General features: G+C 50.0%; 1 long non-coding RNA gene across 1 annotated transcript; it reads left to right on the top strand.

The window, feature by feature from the left end:
• The first annotated feature begins 3,086 nt into the window (after positions 1 to 3,086).
• Positions 3,087 to 4,549, top strand: LOC143781505 (uncharacterized). Its single transcript, XR_013216741.1, has 3 exons — positions 3,087 to 3,121; positions 4,120 to 4,182; positions 4,273 to 4,549. It is a non-coding gene; the product is annotated as an uncharacterized LOC143781505 (long non-coding RNA).
• Positions 4,550 to 17,083: the final 12,534 nt, after the last annotated feature.

Genomic DNA, 17,083 nt, shown 5'->3' with positions numbered 1-17,083 from the left:
CCTTCAATGCAACAGAAGTGGCGGAAATTCTTTCAAAAGTAACCGCACCAAGCGACTTTCTTCAAATTCCCACCCAGGAACTGAAGAACCGAGACCTGGAACGTGAGTCTAGAAGAGCTATTAATTTGGAGCTCCACATTATTACATTGGCCGAATACCTTCGGGTTCAAAGAATCCCGAGGGGACTGCGGGTTTCTCTACAACCCACATTCTTCCGGGACGACAAGGACTATTGTAAAAAATTTGAACATATTTTGAATAAGTGCTCTGCAGATTTGATGACATTAACCCTCTCTTATTTACAAAAGAATTTGGACACCGTGAACGCTCAAATATGTGCCATCGAAAACCAACTGACCAGCACAATGCCCCAGGAGGAGTATCAAGAACTCAAAAAGAAAAACCAAGAGCTACTACACACTCACAGGGTGGAATTAGAAAAGAAGAAAAGATCAAAGTTCCTGAGGGATGCGGAGGATTACCTACAAAACCGCGTCTACCAGTGGCGGGATTTTCGGCGTTCCACCAGACGACACAGCTCCCTCAGCTCTTCTGGCTCCACCGACAGCAGACCTGGCACCTCCAATACTTCTACCTCCCTTTCTTTTTTAGGGAACAGCCACGGTCGCCAAAGAGGAAGACGAGGCGGGGGGGGGCAATGCCGCAGGGGAATCCAGAAACCAAATGTCGACCCGATCCCAGGTAAGGACCTCCCACTGGTGATCAACATATCCTCTAAGAATCTGGACACCCATCAGTTGTCATTACTTCAGAGGGGCCTTTCCTTCAGCCCCATGTACAAGTTTAATTCTTTTGAACTAAACATGGACCTACAGAGGTTTTTTCGGAACCTCCGGCTACGGGTCCACTTCTCGGACAAACCACCCACTTTGACTTTACCATCTCAGGGGGATGCCCCTCTTCTTGAACTCCAGAAACTGGGACTACGCACCTCCAGTTCGTTCATGCCTCCACGGGGAAACCCACCAGTGGAGACCTTTGTGTCTCTGGTGGAAAGAGACATCCACACATTCACTCGGGATGTGGAGCGGGGGAGGTTTCATTTCCAACCCAATCTTTCACGGTCAGAGAAGTTTTCCTTGGAGCAACTTACATCGGATAACTCACTCATAATAAAACCAGCGGATAAGGGCGGGGCCACAGTGATTATGGACAAATCTGATTATTTTGAGGAGGTCTTTAGGCAACTTCATGATACATCAGTTTATAAAAAAGTAACTCTCAATCCACTTAATCAGTTAGTCCAAAAAATCAAACCAGTTGTGGAATATCACTTTCAGGCGGGCACTATTGACAACAAAATAAGGGATTTTCTCATCAAAATAGACCCGATCACACCAATTTTTTATATTTTGCCCAAAATACATAAGCGACTGGTTAAACCACCGGGACGTCCAATTGTTTCACTAACAGACTCCATCCTGTCACCATTAGCTATTGTGCTGGAAAAAATTCTCACTCCATTGGTTAAAACCACCCGTTCTTTTCTGCTGGATACTAATGACTTTATTCAAATAATCAGATCTTTGGGCCCCCTACCCTCCACATGCTTCCTGATAACTTGGGATGTTAATAGCCTATATACGGCCATAGTCCATGAAAAGGGCTTAGCAGCCACTGATAGACTTTTGAGTGAAGCTAGGGTGGACATGAAAATCCGGCACCTCTGTGCCGATCTCCTGAAACTAGTACTCACAGAGAACTACTTCATGTTCCAAGATACCTTTTATGTCCAGCAGCAGGGCACAGCAATGGGCTCACACGTAGCGCCTCCATACGCTATCGCGTATATGGCAGCCTTCGAAAATGATTTTGTCTACAGCCATCCCTTATTCATATCTCACTGTAAAATCTGGCGGAGATATATAGATGACATCTTTTGCATATGGGATGGACCTCTTGAGTCACTCCTATTGTTTGATGATCACATCAATCACATCTGGCCTGAACTTAAATTTTCCATCCAACATGACACAAATAAGATCAGCTTCTTGGATACGTTAATTTTTCGTGACAGAGGGGGCTCCCTCGGTATTGATTTATTCACCAAACCCACTGATAGGAATGGGCTACTACACTTTAGCAGCTGTCATCCTCCATCCATAAAAAACTCCATCCCCAAGTCACAATTTCTCAGGGTCAACAGAATTGTTTCCAATGAGGATACCAAGAGAATGAGATTGATTGAAATGGAACATAAGTTTATAGCCAGGGGTTATCCACAGGGGATCCTTACAAAGGCCAAACAAGACATGACATCTAGAAAATCCACTGACGGATGTAAAAGAATCCCTTTTGTCACAACCTTTCATCCATTCTCTCGCCTGGTACAATCGACCATTAGGAGGCATTGGAGTATTCTTTCAAAAAGTTATCCACAAATTCCAGAATTTAGAGTACCCTTCCTGTCTTGTTTCAGACGTGCTAAAAATCTTAAGGACAAATTGGTCAGAGCAGATGTGGGTTCGGACATTATTATTCCCAGGCAGTCTTTCCTACAAACCCAAAAGTGCGGTACCTTCCCTTGCCTCAGTTGTCTTCAGTGTAGTCATGTGCAGAAAGGTCCCTCAGTGTTTCATCCCCATACAGGTAGGGCCATACCCATCCGTGGCTTTTACACATGTGAATCTTCATTTGTAGTATACCTCATCAAATGCCCGTGTGGGCTGGCCTATGTGGGAGAGACCACACAAACAGTTCGGGACAGGGTGTCCCAACACAAATCGACTATTCGTTGTAAGAAGACCCATCTCCCCCTGCCCCACCATTTTGTTGAAAAAAATCATAATATTTCCCAACTCAGATTCCAGGTTCTGGAGCAAATTGATGCCCCCAGGCGGGGCCAGAACCGCATTAAGACACTAAAAAGGAGGGAGGCTTTTTGGATTTTCACGCTGCAGACCTTGGAACCCAAGGGACTCAATAGGGACTATGATGTCTCGGCTTTTTTATGATGCCAATGATTTATTGTATTGGGGCTCTATTTTATCCTTGCAACATGTATCTTTCAGAATGTTATGCATTTTTGTCTAATACTGTGTTCTTTTTATTTCTCTTAGAATTGTTAACACTTCACTGGGCACCGGTGTCACCACTTGTGGTAGAGTATATATACACTGCTATTCTTTTTGTTTCTCTATACATACCATGCCATTATATTTAGCACCTTATTGCCAGTCCTGTCACCATATTTGGCACCTTATTGCCAGTCCTGTACTACCTTTACTGCTTGCTGCCATTCACCATTATGTCCGGGCATTACAATCACACTAGTATATGCCATCGCTGTCTACACGGCATCCACGCAGGCGTAGTATAGCCTTCACTCCTGCTTTCTAGCATCCATTAGCTCTGCGCAACTGCGGCACCCCCGCAGGCGCAGTACAGCCCTCTCCCCTGCCTCCTAGCATCTGTTAGCTCTGCGCAACTGCGGCTCTCAGCCGCGATCACATGGTTCTTGATGCGGCGGGTCACATGACCTGCTAACAGGGCGCTCTTATACCCGGAAGTAACGCTGGCATTCAGCGTCTTCCGGCTCTACCAGCTATACGGCGTTCCCTGGACCTGGATGCTACAAGGTAATTAACGTGGGGCCTCACTCTCCATTATCGCTATATGCACAATACTAAGGGAGGTTTCCCACTGTGCATTTATCTTCCAGCGCAAGCTCTTTACAGCGGGACCCTCGCTTCCCCAGTGCGCCCTACCCTATTGTCTCCCCAGGAGCCTCCAGGTAACCTGCTCTACCTCTCCATATATGTCACTATTACCCACGGTCCGCTGTCTCCCTGCAGGCGGTAACCATCTGCCCTCATATTCCTCAGGTCAATCTGCCCGGTTATACTTATGCGCAGGCCTCTTGTGCCTATATATGGTTGCTACCCTGCTTCCAGGTACTACATTTATATGTTTATACAGTTTAGGGGCATGCCTTTGTTCACTATTTTCTACACTGTGGTAGCAGCAGGTCTGGACAGCATTCATTCATTCTATTACGTATAGGTCCATATACACTATCACCTGTATAGACTATTACCTTGCTATATGGTTTTGATTGGGATAGGCTGATAGACTCACAATCTCACTTTCTCCTTTTAGGTGCTCATTGTGCACTCTCGTTCCCAATACCACGGCCCAGCACCCATCATCACTTGCTACTTAGTATCCTTTGTTGGACATTGGGGCTCATTTGGGTAACTTTATACAGTTATTATGCTTTACCCTGCATTTTCTCCTTATCCATACTCACAGTTTTCTCTTGAGCTTGAGAAATTCTACGACTCACGCAGCACGTCTGGATTCGTTCCTACCGCCACGGTTGTCACCACCTATTTGTTGTCTTTTATATGACACATTTGTATATTTTTCCAGAACCAGCACCCATCGGATTTTTATTCGTTTCACCTGTGTGCATATACTGGTCCTCTTTATGTGATCCATATTTTGTAACATACGGCTTTCTTTGTAAAATTATGTATTTCAGTTTCATATGTGATGTTTCTGATGAAGGTCTTGTGACCGAAAACGTTTATAAAGCATCAATTACTGAACTGGTTGCACCAATAAACGAACTGCTATTCTTTTCATCTTACAAAAAGAACTCTTGAGTGCCAAGTTTATAACCTCTTTCCCTCCACCAGGACATTAAAAATGGGTTGTGGCTGGGTCCTCCAGCAAGACAATGATCCAAACAGACAGCCAAGGCAAAAAAGGAGTGGCTAAAAAACAAGCACATTAAGGTCATGGAGTGGCCTAGCCAGTCTCCAGACCTTAATCCCATAGAAAACTTATGGAGGGAGTTGCCAATCGACAGCCTCAATATCTTAATGATTAAGAGATGATCTGCAAAGAGGAGTGGACCAAAATTCCCCCTGACGTGTGCGCAAACATCATCATCAACTACAAAACACGCTGAAACAAGGGTTTTGCCACCAAGTATTAAGTCTTGTTTACCAGAGGGATCAAATACTTATTTCTCACTTTTATATCATTTATCTATACATTTATATCATTTATACAATGTGATTTTCTGGATTTTATTTTGATATTTCATTTCTCAATGTTAAAATTAACCTACCCTTAAAATTATAGACTGTTCATGTCTTTGTCAGTGGGCAAACTTACAAAATCAGCAAGGGATCAAATACTTATTTCCCCCACTGTACATATAAATAAAAATATGCTACACCTGCTATAATAAAAATGGGACAAGCTCTTTAACTAGTATCTTCATTGACAGCTGAATAAATGTAAGTATTTAGTTTTTTACATGTTGATTGAAGAATGACATCTTTCAGCCATTCATTTGTCTTGCAGGTAAAGTGCTTTTATCAATTCTGCTTTCTTGTTTTTGCTGTAATTTAATGGAGAGATGCAGCAGGGAAAGTTGTGTGCATGTGCTACCTGCAGTTTTCTATATTACATTGAAAGACACTGATTTATCCTTGTATCTAAGTCATACATCTGTAAAAATCAGATCAAAAACTGATTATTCTACACTTTATCAAAACATTACATTTTTCAATCTAAATGTTGAACTCAGGAGTAGTGTTGAGCGATACCTTCCGATATCGGAAAGTATCGGTATCGAAAAGTATCGGCCGATACCGTCAAAGTATCAGATCTCGCCGATTCCGATACCCGATCCCAATGCAAGTCAATGGGACGAAAATATCGGAATTAAAATAAACCCTTTCTTTCCTTGTAGGTTCATTCTACATGAAGGAAAACAACTAAGAATAATGTAGGATGTATTGGGGGACGTGGCGGAGACATTAAAGGCATAGAGGTTTAGCCCAATCAAATAGAATAGCAGGAATTTTAATTTTTTTTTAAGACGTTCGGAGTTACAAAGATATTGACTATGTTAAGATTTTTTTTATTTTGTCAGATATTGATGTTTCACTACTTCCACGTCCTTCACCCTCTTTTTTACTTCTCCCACACTTTCTTCTTCATCATCATCAGCATCTTTGACATCAACTTCTTCTTCACCTTATTCATCTTCTTCATCTTCTACCTATAATTTTTTTTTTTTACATTGTTCATATTCTTTTTATTTAACTCTTATTCTTCTTCATATTCAACTTCTTCATCATATTGTTATTTGTGACAGGCATTCCCGTAGTTGTTATCTATAAAAGTTTGAAGATTACACCTTCTGTTCTGCCTGTCACAAAAGAGTTACATTTGTCCGCGTTCAGTTTGGCCTGCAGCATCAGGCTTTATCCAGGGGCACCACGAGGAGGAACGGACTCACCCCCATACACTGCTTAGTCTTCTTCTGCTTATAATTTAGATAATATCTTTTGCTCTGATATTTAGTGTTATGCTTAATGTTCTTCTGCTCTTTGTTCTGCAGCCTCTTGTTCTTCTGCTTCTCGGTCTCCCATGTCGTCGTCGTCTCCAGGGTCGTTGATTCCAGGGACGTCGTCTCCGGGGTCGTCGTCATCGGGGTGGTCTTCAGGGTCATCGTCTCCAGGGTCGTCGTCATCTCAGTGGTTGTCGTCTCTGGTGTCGTCGTCATCTTAGGGGTGGTCTTCCGGGTCGTCGTCTTTAGGGTCTTGAACTTGGAAATGTAGCAGAAGGTACAAGAAGGCTGAGAAAATGCCGAGAAACAGCTGATGGAACAGGAACTCGGATGGCTACCCGAAGGTCCAAGAGCCAATGGAACTACTGAGGACCAGCTGACGTTACTGGAACCCGGTTACTAAGCAGGAGGTACCCGTGCCTGAAAGCACTACCAAGGACCACCTGACGTTGGAACTCGGATACCCAGAGGGAGGCACCTAAGCCAAAGGCTCTGCCCGGAACCAGCTGACGGTACTGGAACCAGGATGGGGAGCAGAAGGTACAAGAGCAAAAGACACTGCCGAGAACCAGCTGACGGTACTGGAACCCGGATGGGTAGCCGAAGGTCCAAGAGCCAATGGAACTACCGAGAACCAGCTGACGGTACTGGAACCCGGATGGGTAGCCGAAGGTCCAAGAGCCAATGGAACTACCGAGGACCAGCTGACGTTACTGGAACCCGGTTACTAACAGGAGGTACCCGTGCCTGAAAGCACTACCAAGGACCACCTGACGTTGGTGGAACTCGGATACCCAGAGGGAGGCACCTAAGCCAAAGGCTCTGCCCGGAACCAGCTGACGGTACTGGAACCAGGATGGGGAGCAGAAGGTACAAGAGCAAAAGACACTGCCGAGAACCAGCTGACGGTACTGGAACCCGGATGGGTAGCCGAAGGGCCAAAAGCCAATGGAACTACCGAGGACCAGCTGACGATACTGGAACCCGGTTACTAAGCAGGAGGTACCCGTGCCTGAAAGCACTACCAAGGACCACCTGAAGTTGGTGGAACTCGGATACCCAGAGGGAGGCACCTAAGCCAAAGGCTCTGCCCGGAAACAGCTGACGGTGCTGGAACCAGGATGGGGACCTATTCAAGCTTGTCTTCCTAGAGCCCCAACTAGCGGTGTTGGAGCAAAGGGTCAGCAGGGGGAGCAGAGTGTAGGCCGAAGCCTGCACTGCAGGCATTTGTAGGTCTGTTGTGTCTGCGTGGCTGTTGCAGGACACGTTGCCGGCTACACAGCAGGGGAACAGCTGGCGGTGCTGAACCCCACTGACACATTGGCGGGTGTTTTTCTCTGTGCAGCTAGCAGTACCGGGCACCAACTGGCGGTGTTAGAGCCCAGGGTCAGCAGGAGGAGAGGGAGCAGAGTGTAGGCCGAAGCCTGCACTGGCGGCAGCTTTGTGTCTGCGTGGCTGTTGCAGGACACGTTGCCGGCTACACAGCAGGGGAACAGCTGGCGGTGCTGAACCCCACTGACACATTGGCGGGTGTTTTTCTCTGTGCAGCCAGCACTTCGGGGCACCAACTGGCGGTGTTAGAGCCCAGGCTCTGCAGGGGGAGCAGAGTGTAGGCTGAAGCCTAATTGAACCAATTTTAAAGGTAACCTTTAACCCCCCCTCAGGTGTTACAAACTAGAAGAGCCACACCTTGGGCAGCAGTAATGCTGCCCAAGTCAAAGGTTGCTCTTTTAATTTTGTTCCTTGCACATGCTGAGTGAAACACGTACCACATTTAGGGTCTTATACAGTCAAAACTGTCTTGGAGGAGGGAGTTCCCTTCGTAATGAGACGCAGCACAGCTGGCAAAAATACCAACTTGGTGCTTGGCGCGGCCTCCTGAGCATCGCATTTTGATGTACAGGAGTCTGCGCTGATGCGTTATCCCTTGGCCATGCGCTGTCCGTCTTCTGACATCATTTCATGTCGGCCGGTGCGGTTCGCGATGCCAATGAATCCCAGCCCAGCAGTGTCTTTACATTGTTTCACACTGCGGGGCTGGGATTCATGGCCTTGCGCAGTACATATGTTCGCCTCTCGCTCGTGTCCTTACACCTGCTACAGACTGTGCGGCGTCAGCTGATCCCTTATCGCATGCCACGGCCATGAAGCCACACAGTCTGAAGAAGGCGGAAGGAGCTGAGTGACAGCCTGGCGAAGATATGCACTGCTCATGCCCATCAATCACACCCTCGCAGTCAAAATAAATAAGACACCGAGGGGCGTTGTGTCAGGCAGGGCGGCCGCAGAGGTGCAGCCAGCCAAACAATGATGTCAGAAGAAGGGCTGTGCTACCAAGGGGGTTGTTGCGTGTCATTACAAAGGAAAGTCACACCTCAGGGACGTTTTAATGGTCTCAGGGAACACATTGTAGACGTGTTTCATTCCACGTGTGCAAGGAGAATAAGTTTATGAGCCACCTTGCACACATGCAGCATTACTGCTGTACAAGGTGGCTGTAAAACATACAAACACCTGGGGGGGGGGGACAGGTTCCCTTCAATTTCAGTTCTTGTGTCTGCGTGACTTTTGCAGGACACGATGCCGGCTACACAGCAGGGGAACAGCTGGCAGTGCTGAACCCCACTGACACATTGGCGGGTGTTTTTCTCTGTGCAGCTAGCAGTACTGGGCACCAACTGGTGGTGTTAGAGCCCAGGGTCAGCAGGAGGAGAGGGAGCAGAGTGTAGGCCGAAGCCTGCACTGGCGGCAGCTTTGTGTCTGCGTGGCTGTTGCAGGACACGTTGCCGGCTACACAGCAGGGGAACAGCTGGCGGTGCTGAACCCCACTGACAGAGTGGCGGGTGTTTTGCTCTGTGCAGCCAGCACTTCCGGGCACCAACTGGCGGTGTTAGAGCCCAGGCTCTGCGGGAGGAGCAGAGTGTAGGCCGCAGCCTAATTGAAGCAATTTTAAAGGTAACTTTTAACCCCCCCTCAGGGGTTACAAACTAGAAGAGCCACACCTTGGGCAGCAGTAATGCTGCACAAGTCAAAGGTTGCTCTTTTAAATTCTGTTCCTTGCACACGCTGAATGAAACACGTATGACATTTAGCCCCTTAAACAATCAAAACTGTCTTGGAGGCGGGAGTTTCCTTCTTAATGAGACGCAGCACAGCTGGCAAAAATACCAACTTGGTGCTGGGCGCAGCCTCCTGAGCGTCGTTATTTGCTGTACAGGAGTCTGTGCTGTCGTGTTATCCCTTGGCCTTGCGCTGTTAGCGCTGCCCGTCTTCTGACATCATTTAATGTCGGCCGGTGCGGCTCGCGATGACCATGAATCCCAGCCCCGCAGTGCCTTTACAGTGTTTCACACTGCGGGGCTGGGATTCATGGCCTGGCGCAGTACATATGTTCGCCTCTCGCTCGGGTCCTTACACCTGCTTCAGACTGTGTGGCGTCAGCTGATCCCTTATCGCATGCCACGGCCATGAAGCCGCACAGTCTGAAGAAGGCGGAAGGAGCTGAGAGACAGCCTGGCGAAGATATGCACTGCTCATGCCCGTCCATCACACCCTCGCAGTCAAAATAAATAAGACACCGAGGGGCGTTGTGTCGGGCAGGGCGGCCGCAGAGGCGCAGCCAGCCAAACAATGATGTCAGAAGAAGGGCTGTGCTACCAAGGGGGTTGTTGCGTGTCATTACAAAGGAAAGTCACACCTCAGGGACGTTTTAATGGTCTCAGGGGACACATTGTAGATGTGTTCCGTTCGACGTGTGCAAGGAGAATAAGTTTATGAGCCACCTTGCACACATGCAGCATTACTGCTGTACAAGGTGGCTGTTATACATACAAACGCCTGGGGGGGGCAGGTTCCCTTCAATTTCAGTTCTTGTGTCTGCGTGGCTTTTGCAGGACACGATGCTGGCTACACAGCAGGGGAACAGCTGGCGTTGCTGAACCCCACTGACACATTGGCGAAGTGTTTGGCTCTGTGCAGCCAGCACTTCTGGGCCCCAACTGGCGGTGTTAGAGCCCAGGGTCAGCAGGAGGAGTAGAGGGAGCAGAGTGTAGGCCGAAGCCTGCACTGGAGGCAGCTTTGTGTCTGCGTGGCTGTTGCAGGACACGTTGCCGGATACACAGCAGGGGAACAGCTGGCGGTGCTGAACCGCACTGACACATTGGCTGGTGTTTTGCTCTGTGCAGCTAGCACTTCCGGGTGCCGACTGGTGGTGTTAGAGCCCAGGGTCAGCAGGAAGAGCAGAGTGTAGGCCGAAGCCTGCACCGGAGCAAGTTGAAAGGGAACCTTTAACCCCCCCAAGGCGTTTGTAGCTGAAGGAGCCATCTTGTACAGCACTAATGCTGAAAAAGGTAAACTTAGCTCTTTTAATTATGGTCCTTGCAAACGCTGAACTTGACACTTATGAAATGTGTCCCCTCACACCGTAAAACCGTCCGGTAGGTCGAACTTTAATTTGTCATGTGACGCAGCACAGCCGTCATTCTTACCACCTTGGCGCCGTGCGCCGCCTCCTCAGCGTTGTTTGAATCTGTCCCGGAGCCTGCGCTGTTATGTTAGCCCTTGGCCATGCACACATTTTGCACTGCCCGTCTTCTGACATCATTTGGTGTCAGGCTGGCTGCGCCTGTGCGGCCGCGCTGGCCAAGATCCCGCCTCGCTGTGTCATCTAATGTAATCACTCTGCGGACCTGTGATCCATGGGCATGAGCAGTGCATATCCTCGCATCTCACTCCCCTCCCTACGGCTTCTTCAGACTGTGCGGCGTCACGGCCATGGCATGCTATTAGGGATCAGCTGACGTTGCACAGTCTGAAGAAGGCGTAGGGAGATGAGTGAGAGGCGGAGGTTAAGATATGCACTGCGCATGTCCATGGATCACAGGCCCGCAGTGGGATTAAATCAGAAGACACTACGAGGCGGGATCTCGTCCAGCGTGGCCGCACAGGCGCAGCCAGCCTGACACCAAATAATGTCAGAAGACGGGCAGCGCTAAGTGTGCCTGGCCAAGGGCTAACATAACAGCGCAGGCTCCGGGACAGATTCAAACAACGCTGAGGAGGCAGCGCACGGCGCCAAAGGGGTAAGAATGACGGCTGTGCTGCGTCACATGACAAATGAAAGTTCCACCTACCGGACGGTTTAACGGTGTGAGGGGACACATTTCATAAGTGTTCAAAAGGCACTTTTTCCTTTTGCATCATTACTGCTGCACAAGGTGGCTCTTTCAGTAACAAACGCCTGGGGGGGGTACAGGTTCCCTTAAATTTAAGTTGTTGTGCCTGCGTGGCGGTCGCATGACACGTTGCCGTATACACAGCAGGGGAACAGCTGACGTTACTGAACCCCAATAACAGAGGAGCGACTGTTGACTGTGCGGACAGCACTTCCGGACAACAACTAGCGGTGTTGGAGCCCAGGGACAGAAGGAGGAGGAGGAGGTGGAGGAGAGAGGAGGGATTGCCACACACACAGCTGGGGAACAGCTGACGTTACTGAACCCCAATAACAGAGGAGCGACTGTTGACTGTGCGGACAGCACTTCCGGACAACAACTAGCGGTGTTGGAGCCCAGGGACAGAAGGAGGAGGAGGAGGTGGAGGAGAGAGGAGGGATTGCCACACACACAGCTGGGGAACAGCTGACGTTACTGAACCCCAATAACAGAGGAGCGACTGTTGACTGTGCGGACAGCACTTCCGGACAACAACTAGCGGTGTTGGAGACCAGGGACAGAAGGAGAAGGAGGAGGAGAGAGGAGGGATTGCCACACACACAGCTGGGGAACAGCTGACGTTACTGAACCCCAATAACAGAGGAGCGACTGTTGACTGTGCGGACAGCACTTCCAGGCACCAACTAGCGGTGTTGGAGCCCATGGACAGCAGGAGGAGCAGAGGAACACAGTGTAGGCCGAAGCCTGATTGGAGAAAGTCAAAAGGGAACCTTTAACCCCCCCAAAGCGTTTGTAGCTGAAAGAGCCAGCTTGTGCAGCACAAAGGATGCAAAAGGAAAAGGTGGCTCTTTTCATTATGCTCCTTGCAAACACAGAACTAAACACTTATAAAATGTGTCCCCTGATACCGTGAGACTGTCCCGGAGGTGGGACTTTCCTTCGTAATATGACGCAGCACAGCCATCATTTCTACCCCCTTGGCGCTGTGCCCCGGCTCCTCAGCGTTGTTTGATTCTGTCCCGAAGCCTGCGCTGTTATGTTATCGCTTGGCCAGGCACACTTAGCGCTGCCCATCTTCTGACATCATTTGGTGTCAGTCTGGCTGCGACTGTGCGTCCGTTCTGGCCGAGATCCCGCCTCGCAGTGTCGTCTAATGTAATCCCACCGCGGGCCTGGGATCCGTGGCCATGCGCAGTGCATATCCTCGCCTCTCACTCCCCTCCCTCCGGCTTCTTCAGACTGTGCGGTGTCACGGCCGTGGCATGCTATTAGGGATCAGCTGACGGCACACAGTCTGAAGAAGGCGAAGGGAGATGAGTGAGAGGCGGAGGTGAAGATATGCACTGTGCATGCCCATGGATCCCAGGCCCGCAGTGTGATTAAATCAGAAGACACTGCGAGGCGGGATCTCGGCCAGTGCGGACGCACAGGTGCAGTCAGGTTGACACCAAATGATGTCAGAAGAGGGGCAGCGCTAAGTGTGCCTGGCCAAGGGATAACATAACAGCGCAGGCTTCGGGACAGAATCAAACAACGCTGAGGAGCCGGCGCACGTCGCCAAGGGGGTAGGAATGACGGCTGTGCTGCGTCACATTACGAAGGAAAGTCCCACCTATGGGACGGTTTTACAGTATCAGTGGACACATTTTATAAGTGTTAAGTTCTGCGTGTGCAAGGAGCTAAACAAAAATAGCTACCGTTTCCTTGTGTAGCATTACTGCTGCACAAGGTGGCTCTTTCAGTAACAAACGCCTGGGGGGGGACAGGTTCCCTTACATTTCAGTTGTTGTGTCAGCGTGGCGGTCGCAGGACACATTGCCGGCTACACAGCTGGAGATCAGCTGACGTTACTGACACCCAATAACACTGGGTCATATGTTTTGACTGTGCAGACGGCACTTCTGAGCCTCAACTGGCGGTGTTGGAGCCCAGGAATTAAAGTTCAGGTGGTAGAAAGATGAACACAACAGGAGACCTGGATACTGTAGACAGTCACCTAATTATTTAATCAGGAAGAGGAGTGGCAAATTCCTGCGAGATCCAGGCCTGGTTCATTTTCAGGAAAGTAAGCCGGTCAACGTTATCGGAGGATAGTCGCATGCGACGGTCAGTTAGTACACCACCTTCAGCACTAAAGACGCGTTATAATAATACACTAGCCATAGGGCAAGCCAGCACCTCCAATGCATACTGGCTTAGCTCTGGCCATGTATCCAGCTTTGAGACCCAAAACTTGAAAGGGGAAGAGCCGTCTGGGATTACAGCAAGAGGGCAAGACATGTAGTCTGTCACCATCTGACGGAACCGTTGCCTCCTGCTGCCTGGAGCTGTCTGTGATGGTGTAGACTTTTGTGGCGGGCACACAAAAGTGTGCCACAGTTGGGCCATACTGCTCTTGCCTTGGGCAGAGGCACTGCTTCTGCTCCCTCTTTGTGCAGAGCCTCCTCCACTGCCTGGACGCACTGAGCTGCTTTGTAATGCACTAGCAGCACTTCTCTCAGTTGGACTGGAGAAGATGATGGAATTCACCAGTGTGTCTTGGTACTCCCGCATTTTTCGCTCCCGGTTCAACGGTGTGATGAGGCTTTCTACGTTGTCCCGGTAGCGAGGATCGAGGAGGGTGAACACCCAATAATCAGACATGTTGAGAATGTGGGCGATGGGGCGGTCGTTTCTCAGGCACTGCAGCATGTAATCCACCATGTGCTGCAGACTGCCAACTGGCCAAGAAACGCTGTCCCCTGCTTGAGGCGTGATCTCTGCCCGCTCGTCATCACCCCACCCTCGCTGTACACACTGACTACTGGACAATTGTGTAACTCCCTCCTCTGGACGGATGTCTTCCTCCTCCATTGACTCCTCCTCATCCTCCTCCTCACAAAATGTCCCCTGCCTACACGTTTGTGAGGAACCACGTGGCGCTGACTGTCCAGAAGATGATGGAAATGGTGAATCCTCATCCTCCACCTCTTCCACAACATCATCCCTTAGCGCTTGCAGTGATTTTTCAAGCAGGCAGATAAGGGGGACAGTCATGCTGACTAGTGCATCATCTGCACTCGCCATCCGCGTGGAATAATCGAAGGGACACAAAACCTGGCAGACGTCCTTCATAGTGGCCCACTCTGTGGTTGTGAAGTCTGAACGGCGCGGAGTGCGACTTCTTTGCGCCTGATGCACCTGGTACTCCATTACTGCTTGCTGCTGCTCACACAACCGCTCCAACATATGTAACGTGGAATTCCACCTGGTAGGTAGGTCACATATGATGCGATGTTCCGGAAGGCGGAATCGGCGCTGCAGAGCCGCAATGCGCGATTTTGCCGTGCTGGAACGCCGCAAGTGAGCACACTCTAGGCGGGCCTTGTGCAGCAGTGCATCAAGATCCGGATAGTCCCTCAAAAAACTCTGCACGACCAAATTGAGCACATGTGCCAGACATGGGATGTGAGTGAGGTTGCCGAGGCCCAGAGCTGCCACCAGATTTCGGCCATTATCACACACTACCATGCCTGGCTGGAGATTCGCTGCCACAAACCACACATCGCTCTCCTGCTTGATGGCATTCCATAGCTCCTGCGCTGTGTGGCTTCGATTCCCCAAAGAAATTAATTTCAAGACGGCCTGTTGACGTTTGGCCACGGCTGTGCTCATGTCGGTCGTAACAGGTAAACGTTCAGGGGTCCATGTGGAGGTGGACTGTGACGGCTCCTGCAGCGACGATTCTGAGGAACTTGTGTAAGAGGAGGAGTCAATGCGTACAGACTGGATTCCTGCAATCCTTGGAGTGGGCAGGACACGTCCTGCGCCACTCGCACGATCTGTACCCGGCTCAACAACATTAACCCAATGGGCAGTGAGGGAAAGGTATCGCCCCTGTCCATGTTGACTGGTCCACGCATCGGTGGTGAGGTGGACCTTGCTACTGACGGCATTCAGTAGCACGTGTTTTATGTGTCCCTCCACATGCTTGTGCAGGGCAGGGACGGCTTGCCTGCTGAAATAAAAGCGGCTGAGCACATTGTACTGTGGGACTGCCAATGACATCAAGTCACGGAAGCTGTCAGTCTCCACCAGCCTGAATGACAGCATTTCCAGTGACAGAAGTTTGGCAATGCCTGCAGTCAGAGCCTGTGCTCGTGGGTGGTTTGCCGAGAAAGGCCGCCTTTTCTCCCATGCCTGTACTACCGATGGCTGTAGACTGGCCTGGGAGTGTGAGGATAACTGAGAACGTGGTGCTGCAGGTGGAATTACAGTGGGTCTCTGGACAACAGGGCCAGTTTCTTCCACGGCGATCCTGGGAGGAAGCCGAACCAGCTGCGTGTGAGCTGGAGGAAGAGGCAACACGAGCTGAAGAGGTGGTAGCTGCCGCTGTTGGTTGGCCTAGCTCTTCAGTGTGTTTCTGTAACTCCGTCGCGTGCCTTGTCCGCACATGTTTCCACATGTTGGAGGTATTGAGGTTGCTGACATTTCTACCTCTTTTGACTTTGTGATGACACACCTTGCATTTGACATAGCAAATGTCATCTGCAACTGTGTCAAAAAAGGACCAGGCACTGCAAGTCTTGGGAGCGCCCTTTTTGGCTGTTGGAAGAGACACGCTCCTAACGGGTGCCAAAGTGGAGGCTACAGGATCCGCAGTCTTCCCCCTCCCTCTCCCTCTTTGGCCCATTCAGGGAATCTCTTCCTCAGAGCTGCTCCCACCACCTTCATGTCCCTCACGCCACGATGGGTCAAGGACCTCATCATCTACACTACCCTCTGCCACCAACTGCTCCTCCTGGGTAGTCTCAGCAGCAGAGCACGCACCAGAAAGTGGCACCTGAGTGTCATCAGCGGATGCATTCTGCGGTGTGGTGACCGGAGGCACTGGCCCCCCCGCCTCTTCAGACTCAGAGAGAAAAAGCTGTTGGGCATCACTGCACACTGCCTCTTCTTCCATTTCTCCAATGCTGCTTGGCTGGCCCCCTGTTTCCAAGCCAAGAGATTCAGAGAACAGAAGTAGAGACGGCTCCTGTCCTGGGCTCTCTGTCTGCCTGGGCAATTTGGCAGGTGGTGAAGAGACAGATGGGTGCTCTCCAGTGCTCTGTGTCTGAGAGGATGTGGCACTAATTGAAGTCGATGCGTTAGCTGCCATCCATCCGACAACGGCTTCAATTTGTTCTTCACGCAGCAGCGGTGTACGGCGCTCTCCGACAAAGCTGCGCATGAAGGACTGTTCCCTCGTGAAACTGGGTGCTGATGAGTCACCGGTGCCCGCAGCAGGCACAGAATCCCCACGTCCTCTCCCTGCTCCGCGCCCACGCCCACGTGCCTTACTCCCTGCCTTCTTCATCTTGGTTGACTGATAAAGATAAGCAGAAAAGTACTAACGGCTTTGTGTGCTTATTCCTGAACAGCTCCTAACAGGTATAAGAAACAATAATGTTCTAAAGTGTGGACTAGACTTTAATATCAGCTAATGTGGCCTACACAACTGTAAAGTGGTGTGTTTGGTGAACTTTATTATTTATTTTTTTTGGGGGGGCTGAACTGACAACTGTGCGAGCTGCAGTCACACGGAGACCGTGCAGACAGC

Source organism: Ranitomeya variabilis, chromosome 6 (genome assembly GCF_051348905.1).
Source record: "Ranitomeya variabilis isolate aRanVar5 chromosome 6, aRanVar5.hap1, whole genome shotgun sequence".
Lineage (NCBI taxonomy): Eukaryota > Metazoa > Chordata > Amphibia > Anura > Dendrobatidae > Ranitomeya > Ranitomeya variabilis.
Note: the sequence above shows the minus strand (reverse complement) of the source record. Positions and strands in the feature narration are given on the sequence as shown.